The 18,125-nt window shown below is 32.6% G+C and overlaps 1 protein-coding gene across 5 annotated transcripts in view; it reads left to right on the forward strand.

The window, feature by feature from the left end:
- Nucleotides 1-18,125, forward strand: part of LOC109544375 (interaptin) — a 104,498-nt gene that overhangs the window by 13,941 nt on the left and 72,432 nt on the right. For 3 of the 5 annotated variants that reach the window (XM_048666401.1, XM_048666397.1, XM_048666399.1), the window contains exon 2: nucleotides 11,670-11,740. The exons of 1 other annotated variant lie outside the window; for it this stretch is intronic. The gene's annotated coding sequence lies outside the window, so the exon portion shown is untranslated. Of the gene's footprint in view, nucleotides 1-9,357; nucleotides 9,484-11,669; nucleotides 11,741-18,125 lie in introns of all 5 variants that reach the window. One more of the 5 variants, XM_048666398.1, reaches the window with a different exon arrangement.

Raw genomic sequence — 18,125 nt, forward strand, 5'->3', positions numbered from 1 at the left:
TCCTCGATGTGGTGCTGGAACTGGTCATCGCATGTGGTCCACGTCTTCTTCTTAGACAGTGTCCGCAGGGAGAGGCCTGCGGTCACTGTGAAATTTGTTACTAAAGCCTGTGTCCCATGCATCCGTTTATACGATGGTACGATGATACGAAAGTGTTTCTATTGGTTGGAGATCTGTCAATTCGTCATCCGTCGTACAAATTGACAGATCTCCAATCAATAGAAACACTTTCGTATCATCGTACCATTTTATAAACGGATGCATGGGGCACAGGCTTAAAGGCAAGGAATCTTACTTACTCGTGTAGGCAGTTGTTGCTGCGCAAGTTTTGGGACTGATCGATTGGTATATCAATGTTTGTCCATTTCAGAACAAAAAGAAACGAAAAAACTGTTTACATTTAATTCTTTTCTTTCCCTATTTTTCTTTGGCGTTCGGCAGATACTATTTTTGGTTTGTTTATCTTACAATGTATTGGATGTTACTTTTATGTTTCTTTCATTTTTCATTTAATTAATGTTTGATATATTGAGCTCAGATTTTCTGTATCTGATCTAAAATTCATGGCTTTGTTATGCATTTTGATTTGTATCATTTCAGGGACCCTTCTCTTATGATAATTATTTTCATTCATTAATCAGTATTTTTGTGTTGTCAATTTCAAAATTATGTAACATGTGATGTGCATATTATGCTATATTTATGTTCGTATATTATTTTCTTTAAATATTGCCATGTTTGACCTATGTAGGTGTTATCACATTCGAAACAGTCTATTTTGTATACTACATTAGGTGTGTCTAGTTTATCATTATTTGGCTTAACTTTTGTAAAACGTACATTCGCAAAGTTGTTTTTAGTTTTTTAGTGTCCTCTGAAGCTGTTGTCTGGGGGTATTTAAGGAGTAGAAAAGAAATTGCAGAATTCCATCATTCGCATTAACAACTAAGATATTTGCAAAAAACTAAATAGCAAATTTGGCAACGATGTATTTGTTTTCCTCTTGCTAATAAGGTTTCTCATTTTATCATTATGTAAATACTTGTGTTAACCATAAAGGTACAAAATTAACAGATAAACCTAAACAACAAGTGAACAGATCATAAATATATTAACTAAACTATAAATTCGGCATCTGGGTGTCTATGTGAATATTTTACGGTTAAACTTCGAGCTTGGGTAATCTCCACAATAACCCGTTTATCTCAAGTTTAACACAAATGTAATGTTAATCTCGAAATAAATTCAGATTTATTAACATTATCTGGATAATATTGAGAATGTAGAATAACTCCAATCCCAATTGATGATTTTTGAAATATTTTTACACCCGAGGATTTTTCACTAATCAAAAATGTAAGAAATGTGCACGAATGGAGCCACATAACTCTCACTAATCCCGCATAATGCACGTAGCACATTCAAGCATTGCGGAGGATGCTTGACAGTCCAGTCGGATTAGATTATTCCGGGCACCAAATAGATAAGGGTAGGTAAAAGATTATTGGAAGTTGTTTGGAAGAATGAATTTGAAGATGATTGGAAGTTGTTCAGAAAATTGGGACAATAGTTTAGGCGAGACTTCCGGCTGTGGAACATTGTTTAAATAAAGAAAGTGCGAAATCCCGTTTTTTTGCGCATAACTTTTGAACCGTTGTATTTTTTCAAGTATTAAAAATTCCTACAATATGGGATAAACTAAACTAAAATCCGTTGATTTGTTTACTCAAAAAATGGAAAAAATCGCCGATTTTTGCATTTTTACAAATTTTCTACAATTAATTTAGTTTTGCTTCAAAGAATCTAACTATAACCTTTTTTGAAGGTTTTTGTATACTTTATATGTGGTATAAATTTTAGCTTAAAATATTTATAACTTTTTGTTCATTCCTATTTGTTATTAAAAAAAAGGCCCTTGCGAGATTCTAAATAAGTTTTTCTTGGGACGACGGAGAGACTTCTCGTCGGGCTGTATTTTACTCGTAAAGAGTTATCTACAACGTAGAATAAATAAAATTTTAATTGCTGAATGGTAAATTGTTTAAACATTAAGTTGAAAATCAGGAATTTGTGTAACAAATAGTAATGAACAAAAAGTTATGAATATTTTAAGCTAAAATGTATACCACTTCTAAAATGTACAAAGACCTTCAAAAGCAAATCATGCTTAATTATTAAAATCCCACGATACCGAAAAAAATTTAAATACAATACCAACCAGACCACCCCCTCGAACAGGCCCTATATTTTATTCCGCAGTGAGGTCAAGTTGTACCATCGTTTTAATAAAAAAATGTACATACTTTTTTATAAAATACACTTTAAAAAGATGTATTCTCAATTTGATGTATATATTAGAATTCATTTATTCATGCAGGTTATACAAACTACGGTACAAAATCACGATTCTTTGAAAGTTCTAAAAACCTATTTTAATTTAAAGTATCTATTTATATATGTTTTTATCCATTATTTTAATACAGAAATGTTTTAATACATATCTACAAACGATATACATACTTGGATAATATTATGATTAATAATATTAGAATAGAAGGTAGTGAAAAAATTAATTTTTATCAGATGGTTTAGATGCGGAAGACATTACATTACGATGAAGAAACGTGATGAAATAATAAATCAAACTAGTGTTGTCCTCACTCCGAAATGCATAAATAATTGTCATATTTGTGAAATGTAATTGTGTGTCGTTTCTAGTTGCTCTATCTTCATAATCCGATCTTTTCTCGCTACATCGATATATTCGATTATCATCATACATTTAGTATGATTTATCAAAACATTTCTGATTTCATTCAAACTGCTCCTAAATGAATTTGACAACAGATTTTTAAAAGTAAAGTGCATCTGAAATGCGCTTCTAAGAATAGCTTTTGTTTATAGTTGAAAACCCTGTTGCACGATTAATCGGATATCATGGGGTTCGATGAGACGGGAGTTTGGAGCGAGAGAGACAAAAAATATTTCTGATACGCCTGTGATTTTAAGCCACTAAACTTTAGTCGCGCCTTTTAATGAAAAAGGAGGAATTTAAATATAAAAAAATAATAGTAACTTAGTTGATGCGGCATTAATAGCACTAAAAAGAAGATTAAGTGATGAGATTAAATATGCATGCATATCCAAAACTTGAACAAAATCGTTATATTGTTATGCAATTTATTGATTCGTACCTCTTGAAAATCGATAACATAGGCGGAGTTTGCTAAAGCTATTTTAATGAAGTAAACATCACCGCGAATTGAGGCTTATTCAATTAACAAGCAAACTGTACTTTCCCAAACACTAAAATATGGTGCGGGGTGCAGCTAACACTGGTTACAGAAAAACTGTGCTTCCAATATAATAAGTGAATCAGAATAAACGTATTTATTTAATTAATTTCAGACAAAGTTAAGGTTAAAATGAAGTCAAAACAGATTTTTTTGCGAATTATGGTACGGGTTTGATATATTGCGGGTTTAAAGCTAAAAGTGATCAAGTCTAAAATTGCCGAATTTGTGTTGTTGATTAGGAATTAAAAATAATAATACTTTCCAAAAGGATTCTGGTATAAATTTTACCAAAAATTTATATTTTAGACTTGGTCAGTTTTAGCTTTAAACCCGCAATATATCAAACCCGTACCATAATTCGCAAAAAAATCTTTTTTGTATTCGGCATGATTTGCAATCGCACCACTCATGTTAATCTCTTAAGCACGGTAGTTAGTAATTTTATATATTTTAATACAGCAGCTAAACAAATTTCTTTAGGTATTAGGAAAGGAAGTTTTTGTATTTTTGTGCCAAAACATTATTTGTGTTTGAACAGCTTAAATATATTTTCAAATTACACACGCGGTAAATTGTAGCAGATATAAGCGGGTGTAAAAAATTTAAATCCTTTAATGCACAATGTGAATAGGATAGTTCTTACAAACCGTCTTTCAGTAGGAGATCTTGCTATTAATAGAAACCGCCAAGACCAATACATTTGTAGTTAATTGTGCATTATTTACTGCACGCAGTATATTTGCGTACATCTATAATGACCCAAACTGCCGCGGTTTTATTTGAAACATGTGTGCTACCAACATATGGCAGTTTTAAATAGATGGGGTCCAAACTGGTCCCTTTATTTGTGTGTATTATAAACAGGAACCCTATCCTGTTTGTATGTTATATGCATATTTCGAAATTAGGAACCACAGCTTAGTATTTTGCGAATCAATGGCGACGCTCCGAAAAAGAAACTGGAAGATTACATATTATTACAGGGTGACTCCTCCTTAGACCTATTTGGAAAACGGAACTTTGCAATATTTTGAAAATTTGCCTATTTTTATAATCACTAGTGTGCTAAACGGTTATTTTTCTGGAACAAGTTACAAGTTGTGGTTTCACTTTGGTATTAGGTTTCGAAATACGGTTTCAACAGTAGCATGTGACTTTTTAAATTTTTCATTAAAAATTCGCAATGATGATGATGGTAGAAATTCTGATGATAAATAGTTATTAAGTTTATTTAAAAATAAATTCTTAGTACCAATGCTAATTAACTAACCCAAACTAAAAATAATAAAAGCAAAACATTGGTCATAAGTAACTACTTAACAAAAAACTGATCATAAAATCGAATGGTTTACATCAAATATGCGCTTTGCTGTTGAAAATGTTTTAAAACTAATTTTCATTTAAAAATGAATCAACATTCCGATAATCTGCTCGATGATGGTTCCTGGAGCACCGAACGGTAATTCTTATAGACGAAAGGTGATAAACACAATCATCATCGCAAGGCGCAACTAAACATATTTTCCGTTGACAAATGGTTACTGAAACTGCTCTAACTGGATAGATGGCTGGACGCTGTGGCATCGGTTTGGTGCTGCTGCGAACCACTTTTTCGGGTTTATGAGACGGTTTCAAAATCAACCGGTTAAATTGGCAAAGTGGAACTGCGGTTATAAGTTACACGTCTGGAACACATTTCAGCGGTTACGTTAAATGCCGACCATCCCTAATCACTAGTGATCCAGCGATTTTAAATTATTTCAGCAAAAGCGTTACCACTTATCCAAAAAATCCAATCAATTTAACAATTTCAAATGAGGCACATTGTATGAGATTAGGAGTGATTTTAGAAGTAGCCCAATTTTGAGAATAAGCAATAGTCCGTTGATCGTGGATCCCTAAGGTGCCATCAACCGTGTATTTGTGTATTTTTGAACACAGTGTACAGTGTTCTGTTAACAATTATTAATTGATAAAATAAATAGTTTTGGAAATTGGTACAAGATTCTTAATGTTAAAATGTTGTGTTGGTATGTTTATTTGTTGCATTTCCGCATTTACGTATATGTACATATAAATGTTTAAATTACTTAAGATCCGCTCATTATATACCTACGTGTAGGTACCGTTGTTTTGATGTAGCATAATATTGCGTGCGTAAAACATTTCCCGTAGTTATAGTTAATGGCAATGGGAGATGAATCACATCATAGTTGTGTATTTTTTCTCATTAAATCAGAACTTGCATTTTAAATTGCAGGTAATTCTATAATACTCTTCACTGTTAGTTGAACTTAACTAAAGTTTAAACGAAAAAAGACGCTCATGTTTAGCTTTCAAAAGTATATGATCAAAAACATTTAAATCCCCCATGTTTCTTGGAATTCTACCTGTTCTCATTGGCAGGGGTAACTCAATTATTTTTAAGGAGTTGGCGCAGTGATGCCGAAATGGCTTGTTGCGCCAATCCAATACACCGGCACACTATTCACCGAAGCAGTTGCGTTTCATTTGGTAAAATGTTGCTCCAAAAAATATGGCATCCAAAGTAAAGCCAGTAGAAACTTGAAAGATTAACATTATGTAGAAGACGTATTTTTTATATGAAATTTTGGCGTAAACTTGCTCCTGAATGTCTGATATTCAAATTTAGTGTGACTTTTTGTGACCAGTCGAACAGAGTTTACTCACGCACGTTGTTATAACTGAATCGAATTACCAATTCTCTATTCAAAGATTCAAAGAAAACGAATTCCATGGCTCAAATGGTTTTTGAGCAAGGTGAAAAAAGGTGGCGTCATGTTTTAGTCGATTTCGTAATGAACAAACAAACGAAACTAAAACTATTGATTTTTTTTAACAAAAAAACATAAAGCTGGAGCTCATATTTGTATATCCGAAACGGTTCTTTGGAGATAAGCTTCCGATGAGCTTGCCCAAAATACATCCAAAACCAGCCAAAACATTTCCAAAGTTTAAAAATCTCTTGTAAAGGAATCAATGGTTTAATTGGAACCAAATCCACACTACCAGTAAGCTGATGCTAATTATATTGAATACTGAAACCCAAATTTCCATATCTGAAGCGGTTCTTTAGTGAAAAGCTTCAGATGGGCTTAATATAAAAATGCAAAGCCGCCCAAAAAAGCTGAATCGATACCAAATCCACCCTACGAGTCAGTTGATGAATATAGAACTTTTAGTCAAAAGTTCTATATTTTTCACTAATTTAAATTTAGAGCAATTTATATTTGTCTGAATTTTACTCAGCTGCAGTGATTAGTGCACAACGCCAAAACTAAAATTAATATCCGATTAATTTTGTTTTTGAAAAAATATTGACTAAACAACCGCAAACACTGAAAAGTGAAACTGTTGCTCAATTTCCAAGCGATGATACAAATAAACTAAATTTCAAGTATGTAATTAAGAATGTCTCTGTGAAAATGAATCTGTGAAAAGTTCTGATTTCAAGAATTATTCCGCCACAAGCGCAATTCAAGGTGCGGCGCAGTGAGGAGCGATGAGTTATAACTCACCAACTAACACAGCGGCATCAACGCAAAAGCGCCACTTAACACAGTGTTACCTATGCCTAATTTATCATGCTTCTGTATGTTGGAAGTTCTATATCTTGTAATTACACAAATATTGCGATGCTGCTCTGTTTAGAAAGGAAGTCTTAGAATACTCGAGTGTTTTCAAATCTGCAAAAAATTGGATTTGTCGATTTTGTTTTAACAAAAAAATAAATGTTGAGACTTTTAATGATAAACGTGTGTTTCAAATTTGGTAGACATTTAAAAAAATAATGATAGTAACATTTTTTACTGTAATTCAAAATATCCGTTTTAATTAAAGAAAAGTTTCGAAAGACACCAAATAGAGCACCCCGTATTGCGCTATTTTCGCCTCCGTATAACTAGCTATAAAAAGTGTATCCGCACTAATAAAATCTCATTTGTATTTTACATATGTATAGCAATGTTTTAGATTTTTGCAAATCTGATTTGCTTTTTTAAGCGTCAAAGTTTGCAATATTTTATTTTAATCATACATTTTTCTAAATGTACTTGCAGGATTATTGTAGTAAATCTTCCATCTCCGTTATGCATTTGGAAAGATTACTCACTTTAATATCTACTTGTTTTTCGTGTTACTTTTGTATATTATGCTTCAGTAAAAAATATAATCGAAATTTATTTCGTGTTTCGTCTATTAAAACACAACTGAGAACACCACCGCATGATCTTAAACTCTTGAATGCTATAATAAATCAATGCTAATAGATTCATTAAATGATTCATTCATTAAAATAAGTAGGTGCTGGATGTTAGTAAATGTAAATGGCAGCAGAGTTGATTTACCTTTTAGTAGCGGGAATTTGATTTAAATTTATGGCGTTCACGATTAAAGGTGTTATATAACACTTAATATTATGTACGCATGTGTTTGTCAATATTGCATCACTAACGAATATTGATTACTAATAGTTTTTATGATAGATATATAAACATACCGGATAAAAAAAGCGGGTTAGAGTCCACTGATTTATTTACGAACGACGTGTTTCGGTCATTTTAAAAGATAACCATCATCAGGTATCAAAAAGCCTAAAACTAGAGGTGTTGCGACCTTAGTTATGTGATTGATAACCGGCATTTCTATCTACAGATCCAGTGATGCAGTTTTAGGTCTCTTGTTATCTGATGAGGGATATTTTTTACAACAACAAAAACGTCTCGTTTGTAAATCAATGATAGTGGACGCTAACCGACGTTTTATTTACCCAATTTGTAATCGGATTTAAACGAAATATAGATATATTAAGTCTCTTTTACATTTTGTTTAGCAGTGGTAGTAAAACAAAGAATATTCGACTTATCATACAAATTTTATGCATAATTGTTTTTATGTTGGTAGTCAAATTTCGTGACTGATGACGTCCGGACCAAAGTTATAGTGTACAGACTATATATCGGTCTTTTTGTCCATTTTGTTTATTAAACTATCAGACTTATTTTGTTGAGGAGCGATTTTATTATTAAATCTAAAGTTTAGATACATTGTCACACAAGTTCAGATACAAATCGGACTTTAACCGTAACTTTGATAATTTATGTTACAATATATGTGCATTGTTCAGAAAGTTTACAATTACAAAGTGGGGTGTTTCCCAATTTGATTTTGTTTCTCTTGGAAAATGAATAATAGATAGAATGAGTCGCGATCTCATATGAATAGGCGAGTCTCATATGAATGGACCATTGGCGAAAAGCATAATATTTTGCTTGGCTTAGAATCGATTTGAAAAATAGGTAACCGTTGCATGCTTTAGAAAACATTTTTATTTTAATATTTTAGTTTATAATAACTAACTTTTCGTTGTAGGTAGATAATGTACAACTTTTGATGTTTGGAATTTGGAACATATGTTTACAGAGCGAAATATACTAAGTACAACATTTGGTTTGTGTTGTGCTGTTATTCCTTTTTGCCCCATTATATTTCCGTGGTGTTTATAATTGCAAGGACATGAAAACCTTATGAATTCAACTTCTCCGGAATCCAATTTTTACATTTTGATAACTTTCACCCTTTGTTGAACTGACTTAATAATAGGTGTTGGATATGTTGCAGTAAGAAACATTAGGACTTGATTACGCCTATTTTCAATAAAACACTTTTTTCAACAACTTTAATGCCGAAAACGACCTACACAAGCTGAAAAAATAAATCTCAACAATTATCGCGAATTACTATCATATATTCTCGAACGTTTACATTTCAAAAAACTATCGCAAATTAGCGTTCGTTTACACAAACATTAAAAACTCTTCGGTTACCGCAAGCGATATTTGGTATTATATTATACTTTTTGCTCGCTCGGCAGTAGTACATTAAAAATCTTCACGATTCTTACCAACTAGAAAACACCGGGTTTGCAGCACTCCTGTTTCCGTGCCTCTGGATTAGAAGCTGTGAGTTGCAACTTTGACGCTAAAGCCCTTTCTGCAAATATCTGCCCTCTCTCGCAGTTTCATATTACTATCTGTTTCAGTTATGTCGTACATGAGACCGTCTTTCCACAGTCTGTTGAGGGCTCTCGATATACAGTGGGAGGATTCCAATCGCTCGGCACTGGTTCCTCTATCTGACTATGTTGTAGTGATGGTCGGTATTTAAGGTAACCGATAAAATAAGTGTTCCAGGCGTGTAACCGCAGTTACACTTTGCCAATTTTGTCGGTTGTTTTGGAACCGTTCCATACAACCGAAAAAGTGGTTTGCACTTCGCCTCAGCACAAAACCATCCAGTTCCAGTAACCATTTGTCAATGGAAAATTTGTACAGTTGCGCGTTGCGTTGATGATTGTGTTTATCACTTTTCGTCTATAAGAATTTCAGTTCTGCAGGAACTATAATCGGTCAGATCAGCGAAATATTATTTAGTTGCGGTGATGATATAATTTAGTGTTTTTAGTCTAACTTTGAATGGTCTCTGATGATCTGTAATAAATGTTTTTCCAAAAGTAACTTAACTCTGGTATAACTTCGTTCAGGAATGCCAAACACCCATTTTTGTTTGAGTGCATCTCTTTTAATTTGGATTATTTAATAGTATTATTATCGACTTAATAACACGCGTAAATAATTCAATTCACTGTGGCGCCTCATCAATTAGAGAAAGTTCAGTTAAAAGATAGCCAAAAGAGATTATTCAATTTGTTAAGATTTTGACAAACTTGTTTCATCAACCAAAAACCACAGGTATATTAGTACTTCTGTTCCATGCGAGAGATTTTCCAAAGCGGGTGCTATCATAAACGAGCGAAGAACTAGACTTAGTAAAAAGCATAAGGGAAAATACATTAAATATTAATTAATTCTGAAATGAAAATTAGCTTTTTGAACATTTTCGCATGGAAAGCGTATGTTTTATTTAAACCATTCTATTTTATTATTAATTTTTTTCTTGAAACAGTTTCTTATGACCCATGTTTTGTTTTTCTTTTTAGAATACATATATTATTTTTAGTTTACCAATATTAAGAATTTTTTTCCATCATTGCAAATTTTGAATGAAAAATTCTTGACATCTTACTTTTGGAACCTAATATGCAATTAAATGCGAATTCAACGTTGTATCCTGTTCCAGAAAAATAACCGTTATGGCGTGCTACCTCTACTGTGTTGATGTACAATCATTTAAAATAGTGACAACATGCACTAACCGTGATTGTGTGAAAGCCCACAAAGGTGTCTTTATTCTTTGGATACTCAGATTAATTTAAATTAATAAGAAAAGAAGCTTACCTCGACCAAGCATTGACACTTTAATGGCACTTTAAAAGAATCACTATCAAATATTTATGATCCTGGTGCATAATTTATGGTTCGGCAACCGAGTGTGATAATTGGCACTTAATAATTCACTGAATCGACAATTGCTCACATTTAGCAATATTTAGGAACTATTTAATAATTTAAAAATAAGTTTGGTTTGACGATGTATTTAAATCCCCTGAATAGTAGAGTAATTTTTCTGAAAAGCTTTTATAAGCTCTTTTAATTGAAAAAAAAAATAGCGCATTTCTATAAAATCATAGGAACTGTAGGAATGACTTTTCAGTAAGTCACAGCTTCAATACTTATTCGACAAATGGTATTAAAGATAATATTCGTTTGCACTATTTTACAATACTTTATTGATTTTGACTACAGTTTTGTCTAATCTATAGATAATATCTAATTATTTTGTGTTTATTCTTTCGTCAACATTAAAATGAATAGAGTTCCAATTTAATTTGTTTGCAACATGAAGTTTACATATACAGAAACATTATTATTAATTTCCATTTTTTTCATTATTAAGGTGGTAAATAACTGTTAAATTGCCACTATTTGGTGCAAATACATCAACGAAAAATACCTAATTTCCCTTAAAAAGTATTTATTGTTTTTGGGCATCAATGTTTTAATTAAATAACACGTTTTATTAATAGTTTTGTTTCACACTGAAACATTATATTCATCAATACGATATTTAAAAATGTATTTACCATATGCTCGGTGGTAGCTAAAGCTCTAAAATGTACTGAAAAAAAAACTTTAAGAGTAATTTGTTAGCTTTTCTGATTTTAGTATAAAGCAACAGGTATCCAAATTTTTAATAATGTTATTGAATAACCGTGTAGATTCTATAATTTCCCAAACTATGTGAACCCATTGAAATGTTTTGTTGTTAGTAGTTCACAAATCACAAACTATGTTCGCTTGTTTCCAAACTAGTTTTCTTTTCAATCACTTACTACGCAAACCTATTTGATCATCAAATCTTAACACTATTCTAAAAATGTTTTCTGCATTTCAGAACAGCCGCCGCATTTCGGAATCCTTCACTATTTTCACATTCGATTGGATTCCCTACTGAGATAACTTATGGTAAGATACTTTTTCAAAAGTTTTGATATTAGGGTTAGTTACCTGAAATTATTTTAAACATCATTATTTTGTCTTATTTTAGTAGTGTAGTAGATGCGTTAAAATATTACCTTCAATAACCGAATCCATTTACATTCAAACTATTGCATACCAACAGTATTCTATATTCTGGTGATGTGGTCAATATCAAGATAAGCTTAACTTTTCATTTATTTAAAGTCTAAATAGTACACTACCACAAAAAATAGATAGCGGTTATACAGGCTGATTCAAAATTGAAGTCATTCTTTTAAAGGGATTATGATATTTGCTTGAAGAGTACGGACCAACTGTTTCAAAAAGGTTCATTTCTTTTAGCGGCAACCATGCAATTAGGCAAAGTGTTTTTGGGATTTTTTTCAATCTAATATTATAATATTAAATAACCTTTACTGAATTGTGCTTTTAATAATATGAGAATTTTGAAAAGACTTTAGATAAATTAAGTCCTCTTACACGATAGACGCGCGAGCCGGTCTGGTATCTAATTAAATGAAAATTTATATTCAGCGCGGGTTTTATTTCTTGGTTATCATGAGTTATCATGCGGCTGGCAAGTCCACTCGTGTTTTTCATAGAAAAAAATTAGCGCATTAAAAGTACGCTTGTCTTACATTATAACTTATAGATTTTTCGAAGAAGATTTTAATATACAAGAAACGTAAGCAAAAATTTGAAATTTAAAGAATTTTATGAAAGAAAGTTTATGAAAATATGTTATAGATTGTGTTCTAATTTTAACTCTTACACACATATACGTTGCGGTTACAAAACTCCCATAACAAATATTGGCTGGTAGACACACCCAACGGATCTATACAAAGTTTGTAGTTGCTAGAGGGATGGTCAGTGTAGTTTGAATTTAACGACCTCAAAAGTGGTAATGATCAAGTCAAACTGAACCAAAGTGAGTTGATCCATGAATATTGATATATTGCTGATAAATTGATTGTCTGACCTTACATGTTTTGAGAAAATAGTTCATTTAGTGTCGGAAGTGTTCGGTATGAACATATATAATTTTGTTTTGTTTTATGCTGATGCCTGCAAACAGTTTAGAGTGTTTAATTGGTCACGGCTTTCTCAGTTGTTTAAATCAAAAAGCATCTGAAACTAGACTGCATCTGATTTCCGACTCGTTTATTCACATTTCACAACCGGTGAGACCGTGTTTGATGACACACTTTACCTAAATAGTATTGTTCTATTATACTAGTTACTTTTTATATCAGTTCTTTGAATTGGAGATCGATTTGAAGGACAGCTTTCATATATTAGATATGATCTTGATTGTTCATAAAATGGATATAGATAAATATATGGCAAATATCGGCGTATTTTTGAACAATTTCTGAATATGTTAATTTGCAGACAAACATGTCGCCTACGAGTCTATGTTTCCGAACGTATTCATCAGTTTGGAGCTGAATATGTTTTCCTATCAGCTAAATTGCTTTTCACCGTTACACAGCGATTTATTTATTTATTTATTTATCACCATATTTGTTTTATAACGTTGCCGTTTTATCGCATTTAAGAAATATTATAATATTTATTATACAGGTCTTACTATAAGTGACAAAACTTGTTCAGCATGTAGATAAAATTGTCAATAGTAAACGTAACATTGATATCTCAGTAGAAGAAATAATTCACATTTGAAGCATGTTAATAAGAAGCGCTTAAATTTTACTCACACTCAAAATTGACTTCGCCTTTGCATGTAGGTACTTTCAAAATCTGCATAATTCTGTTCCTATAAGAGCATCTCATCTCATCTCTCTCTCATCAAATGTTTATAAAATGTACCCATGCAGGGTGTTGCTAAATTTATTTATTTCAACTCTTAATTATTGGTTCCAATCCCCATCGTTTTCCGCATTTGTTAAGTAATTAACTATTACTTAAAAATTTTTGGCTAAGAACACGATTGCGATGCAAACTGAGAGAGTTTGTATCGTTGTATCGGGGACGAAACAGACGGTCTAAATATCAAATTTTGATACGCTTGCTTTCGAGAATTATCCTTTTTGCAGCGTGGGTCCAAAGGGTTATCTTTGTTTTTGGAAATGGCGTTGAGCCATGTTATTAAGTACAATATTTGTCTTGAAAGAAAAATTGAGATTAATTTGAGAAATACTGATATTTCGGACGCAAGTCAAAGGATTAATTATCTAGATAGTGTGGAGAAGAGATGAGCTAAAGCGTGATTTTAAAAATCACTGTGATAACTGTGAATGTCATTTTTTTAACTGTAAATTTAACCTGTGAATGTGATTTCACTTGTGGTTGCCGTTGTCGTGATATAGCATATAGATATAGTCGTCATAAAGTGACGGGCAATTGTGCGTCACCTGCAGAAACAATTTTAAAACATTTGTAATGCATATTTTTTAAATAAAAAACCTTATTTACGTAGGTATACAACAAATAATATTTTATACTTAAAGTAGAAATTATTTTAAGGACACTAAAAAATAATAGCCACTTTTCATAGTAGTATTGTTTTGGCGGAAATGTGGGTTTTACCCACTATTCTCTCATTGAAATTCAGAACTTTTCCATAAGATAGCAAAGGACACCACTATAGGTTGCACTTTTATCACCTCGGCCCATGGCAACTCTGCATGGGCAGAAAGTAGCAAATATCTCGGTCTCAGAAAATAGCAAATAATCGGTAAATTCCCGTCTTAATGGAGGTAGCTATTTAACATTAATTAAAAGAAAAAAGGAGCAGTTGACCAATTTAATCAACAAACACAAACTAATCAAATTAACAAAAACCTTCTTTTGTTATAAATTTATTATGGAATAGTAGTGAAGTTGAAGGAGTGAAAAGTGTGCAAAAACCGCATTTCCGCATAAAAAATCCTAAGGCTGAGATAAGTTGTTGGTAAAGGGCTTTTCTATGAGGTTATATTATTAACTGCAAACCCTATTTCTTGATCATCTAGATAATTATCAGTTATTAATCCATATAACGTGAATAGATAGTGAGGACCTTTCCTGTTATTATTACAATAATTAGTAATATTTGGGAATACACCTGTCGGTTGGAGATATTCTAGTTTAAAGATTTTTTTAATTTTAAAAACATTTTAGAATAGCTGTGTTTGAGTCTATCTTTCTGGTGCAACTAAGATTGTGTTACTTTTCACAGTAGGTACTTTTTTATCGTGGGTAGAAATAGATAAGATAAAAAAATAAAACTTGAAGTTTTTCTTAAAATGCATGTACAAACGTTGTGTATAAAACTAATGAACATAATAGAAAACAAAACTGTATTTTACAAGAGTATGGTAATATAAGTCATGAAAGTATTGATTATTTTGAATATATTGAATTTAGTGGAGTAACAATTAAAAATGAATACTCAAAATTAACCACATTTTACTCAATATTAATACCTTCACACCTTTCACTTGTTCAATATCGAATGATAACAGATGGTCAACTAACAAATATAACGAAGAAAATGCTATACTTTTGTCCATGGGTTTTTGTTAGATTAAGGACTATCTATTAATACTTATTATCTTGTATTTTGAGGTCTTAATACTTTACAAAGGAACGTTTGCTCGAAACGAATCTGTGCACGGCAGTTTATTTGGTTAATTACCAAATTCATATAAGGCAACTTGTTTTAGTTTTCGTTTCGTATATGGACGCAATGTGGTCAATGCCGCTTCAAGTACTCGTTTAAATGTTATCGCTTGGCCAAACGAATGATTCATCCATGTCTGCCAATTATAAGTAAAAACTAGTAACGCTGTTGCCAATGTGCTCTCAATATGACCATTAGTTAGGTGTTTGTGGGAAATTGACATTGACCACCTTTACAAGGTGTAATCAATTGATTGTTTCTGACCTAAAACAGCCAACAGCTCCAGCAAACCTTGAGGAATCTGTCAGCCTCTCTCCGTCCATCTCTGGACATAGACCTCTCATCCATTGGGTACCTGCCAGTCTCAGGATGTCATTTTTCCACCTTGTTCTTGGTAGTCCTGGGCTCCTTTTAGTTGTTCTGGGCCTCCACTCAGTTCTCTTCCTGGTCCATCTATTATCATCTAACCTAATCAAATGACCAGCTCATTTCCCTTTTAGCGTCGCCACCCGGTCTGCGATGTCTATCGCTTTTATATGTTGTATGATCCATTCGTTTGTCTTTCGGTCTTGTAGTCGTATTCCTACTATTTTCCTCTCCATTTTTTTTTGAGCAATCCTCAAACCCTGCATCGTCCCCTCATTAAGGCTTTATGTTTCTGCGACGTTCGTTAAGGTCGGCAGGACACATTGGCCAAAAACCTGTGTTTTAAGGTATTGTGGAAATTTGGAATTAAAGAACTTACTAAGTTTTCCATAAGCTATCCATCCAAGCTGAATTCTTCTGAAGAACTCCTGAAGAATATCCTTGTCGAAGGATCTTCTTTGTCCGTGGTACACGTACTGGTGGATTCTTCCTTTATTCCCCACAGCGCCAAAACGCTTAGGCAATAAGAAAATTTAACCAAAACGAAAAAAAATATCTTAATTGACAAAGGTCCAGCTTATGTTGCCACTCCTGTTGCCAATTTCCCCGAATACTTAAATTTGAGAATGAAACAAAAAGTAAATATTTCAGTGACCAATTATGAACTACGAAATTTACGTAGCTAAAATTTTCTTATTACAGTAAATAGTAAAAAAAATATGTACTTATAAATATATTTTACTAAATTGTGGTGTTTGTATTATCAATACAAATTTATTTATGCGCCAACGGTCATATTGCAGCTGATATCTGTTGTTGAAATTAATAAAGTTAAAAGCAGGATGTATGCATTCAAGATCAAAATTTCATAAACTTTTTCAACGTTTAATTCAAAAGGTAAGCTGAATATAATAAAAATAAAATGAAACCGTTACTTTGCTTAAAAGTACACAAGTTTTCTATTCGAATTTTAAATAATTACGCTTCTGTAGTGTTTTATAAAAATGCGGTAAATATGCATGCAGGGATTTATTTGTTGGTAAACCTGTCAGGGTTACACATATTTGTGCTTAGTTTTTCAATTGTGCTCTTCGAAACTTAACATGTATAACAATATCGAACATGCATAAGGTTCACCTTTCTTGAGCATATTCCAAATCAAATATTAGACATCAACTAACGTCAAGTATGGAAAACCATTTAAATGTTTGTTCAATTAAGAACAGAAAAGTCTCCTCCAGAGAACCTCATTTGTTAACGTATCAAATCTGACTTAAAATTTGAAAATGAAAAAACCCTAGCCAGAATCCAGAAACTCCTTCGTCGTTCTTGGTCGGATAAAAATATGCACCAAAATCATGAAATGCAGTCAGCAATATGGGACTAAAAGTCCTATATCTACATGGCAAGCAGGGGCAAAAAATGCGAAACTTACCGAAAGCTGCATCGTGCCACCTACAAAAAACAAAAAAAATGTGTTTAGTACTGCAGGAAATTGTTCCAAACCATTAAGAGCAAAAAATAAAAGAATACATAAAGCTTCAGCTGCTTTTCGAAGAATTAAACTCAGTTGAAACTAAAGAATTTATAAATCATAAAAAAATACTTACCAGTTTTCTGTAAAGCTGGCGCCCCATCCTCCATTTTCTACGCATCCATCGACAAAAAGTCCACACGGTACTTAAACACACAATGAAAGTTTGTTACACACTCTTATTTGAACACTTTAATCCTGCAGTATGCAGTCAGAACATACTACCGCGCTCGTATTTATACTGTTTAGACTATACTTGTTTTTTATCTAAAAACGCCACTCACCTGACGCAAAGAACACGCCGCCTGTTGGAAAACTCTGAGAAAAAATCTAATTAGTAAAAAGAGACATTTAAAAAAGTGACTTGGTGGACCTGAAAAATAGCATGTTAACAAAGGATGTAATTGATTTAACACCATATGATATAATAGTTCAGGGTTCATCAATAATAAAGCAAACAGCATAATTATTAATTAAAATATATATCATTCAAGAATACCATTTTTTTTGCTGGGGATGGTGAGCGGGGAGGGACTCCCTGGGACACTCCCGGGGTTACTTCCTTCTCTCAATGTCAAGAATAAACACACAGATGTGACATGATGTTTACCGCAGACATAGCCATTTAAGGCTTTTTGTCTTTGATGGTAGCCTGCAAGAGCCTTGGTGGGTTTGGGGTGGGGGTTTTGGTGGTTTCGGGGCTGAGAGCGAACGAAGAAAGAAAAAAAGTAGGGGTACGGACCACGAAAAGTAGTGGTTTGTGGCGGTTGGCCTAGAGAGTTAAATTTGGAAGAGTTTGAGAGTTTAGGTACTTTCCAGGAGGTTTGAGATGTCGGGAATCA

This window comes from Dendroctonus ponderosae, unplaced genomic scaffold (genome assembly GCF_020466585.1).
Source record: "Dendroctonus ponderosae isolate FM_Combo_2020 unplaced genomic scaffold, Dpon_F_20191213v2 Dpon_F_20191213_5, whole genome shotgun sequence".
NCBI lineage: Eukaryota > Metazoa > Arthropoda > Insecta > Coleoptera > Curculionidae > Dendroctonus > Dendroctonus ponderosae.